The sequence below is a fragment of the Carlito syrichta genome, unplaced genomic scaffold (assembly GCF_000164805.1).
Source record: "Carlito syrichta isolate Samal-C Ts95f unplaced genomic scaffold, Tarsius_syrichta-2.0.1 Scaffold123802, whole genome shotgun sequence".
Taxonomy (NCBI): Eukaryota; Metazoa; Chordata; class Mammalia; order Primates; family Tarsiidae; genus Carlito; species Carlito syrichta.
In genome coordinates this window covers 39343-41633 of record NW_007067898.1, presented here as the reverse complement: position 1 = coordinate 41633, position 2291 = coordinate 39343, and positions in this window count along the sequence as shown.

The window sequence follows — 2291 nt, the reverse complement described above, 5'->3', positions numbered from 1 at the left end:
GGGTGACAGAGCGAGACTCACTCCAACTCAAAAAAAAAAAACAAAAAAAAAAAACAATGAGGGGGACCAGGCATGGTGGTTCAAGCCTGTATTGTCAGCACTTTGAGAGGCGGAGGTGAGAGAATTGCCTGAGCCTGCGAGTTCGAGAGCAGCCTGGGCAACTTGGCAAGACATTGTCTCTACAATTAAAAAAAAAAAAATTAGCTGGCCTTGTGGCATATGCCTATAGTTCCAGCTACTTGGAAGAGTGAGTCAGAAGGATTGCCTGAGCCCAGCAGGTGAAGGCTGCAGTGGCCATGAGTGTGCCACTGCTCTCCAGCCTGGATGACAGTGAGACTGTGACTCAAAAAATGCCCCAAAACAACAAAAACAAAAACATCAAGGGCCAGGTACAATGACAGCCTGTAGTCTCATTTACTTGGGAGGCTGAGGCAAGAAAATTGGTTTAGTTCAGGAGTTCAAGTAGAGCCTGGGCAGCCTAGTGAGACCCCTGTATCTAAGAAAATAAAAGTTAAATAAATAAATAGGACAGGATGGCGCGGTGCCTCACACCTGAAATCCCAGCACTTTGGGAGGCTGAGGTGGAAGGGTCGCTTGAGCCCAGGAGTTTGCCCAGTCTGGGCAACACAGTGAGACCTTATCTCTACAAAAAAATTAAAAAAAAAAAATTAGACCGGGCTCAGTGGCTCAGCCTGTAATCCCAGCACTTTGGGAGGCTGAGGCGAATGAATTGCCTGAGTCTGCGGGTTTGAGACCCACCTGGGCAACTTGGCTAGATCTCATCTCTATAATAAATCAAAAATTAGCCAGGCATGGTAGTGTGCACCTGTAGTTCACGCTACTTGGAAGGCTGAGGTGGAAGGCTCACTGGAGTCCAGCAGGTCGAGGCTGTGGTGGCCGGGAGTGTGCACTGCACTCCAGTCTGGGTAACAGAGTGAGACTCCAACTCAAAAAAAAAAAAAAAAAAATTAGTTGGACCGGGCGCAGTGGTTCATGCCTATAATTCCAGCACTTTGGAAGGCTGAGGCAAGAGGATTGCCTGAGCCCGCAGGCTCGAGACCAGCCTGGGCACCATGGTGAGACCTCGTTTCTACAATAAATCAAAAAAATTAGCAGGGCATGATAGCGGGCACCTGTAGTTCCAACTACTTGGAAGGCTGAGGTGGAAGGATTGCCTGAGTTCAGCAGGTCGAGGGTGCGGTGGCTGGGAGCATGCCACTGCACTCCAGCCTGATCAACAGAATGAGACTCCAACTAAAAACAAAGAAAAAAGAAACACATCTGGGAGAATCTGGAAGGAACTGCATGAACCGTGTGACCTCTGAACTGTGGGCTTCCTTATCTACAAAATGGACCTGAGTTTCCCCTTGAGAGTGTGGTGATGAGGATTAACCAAGATTGTGCTTGGTACCTGGCACAGAGTGAGCCTCCAGAAACAGGAGCCGTTAGGATCAACAGCCTCTGCCTGTTTTGTGGAGAGGAATTCTGGGCTAGGAGGGGACAGGCAGAGCAGGGCAGCCAAACAGGCCAGTGCAGGGAAGGCTTCGACTCTCCCCAAGACACACCGTTATAGAGGTATGGGGGTGGGTGGTGGGTTAACTGGCTGTTTTAGAGGAGCCCCCTAAAGTTGAGAGGAGGCATGGCTTTTCTTTCATGTCGTCCTGGACCCTTCGGGAAACCTTGTTCCTTACAAGATTCCACATTTAGATGGTAAACTGAGGCAGAGAGAGAGACCAAAACTTGAGAAACGCCAGACAGAAGCTGAGAAGGGGGTTGCGTAGGGCAGTCTGTGATGACAGGTGTCCCCTGGCTGGGGTCTCACGATGGGATCAGTCCCCTCTCTCTGCCTCTACTCCCATCTACTAGAGACACAAAGAGAGACAGAGACAATACAGCGACACCAACATCAAGAGAGAAACAGAATGACTCAGAGACCCGAAACAGACTCAGGGACACAGAGATGGAGAGATAACAGGGCGAAGAGAACTCAGGGCAGAGAGAAACAGAGAGAGCGAGACAGGCTGATTCACAGAGGCACAGAGATGCAGGCAGAGACGGAAAAAGCCTCGTGACGCAGAGACTGACGACACATCGACAGATACAGAAACACAGACTCAGAATCGGAGGCACAAGGCCGACTCGGAGAGGGCTGCCCCCTCGGGGGACCCGGGGCTGCCCCTCGGGGGCCGAGCCAAGAGCTCCCCCGCTCCGCCCCCGTCGTGCCTGGGCGGTGACTCCAGGGCCCGCGCGGATGCTATAAATGGCCAAGCGGCCGCCGGCCGGGGGGCGGG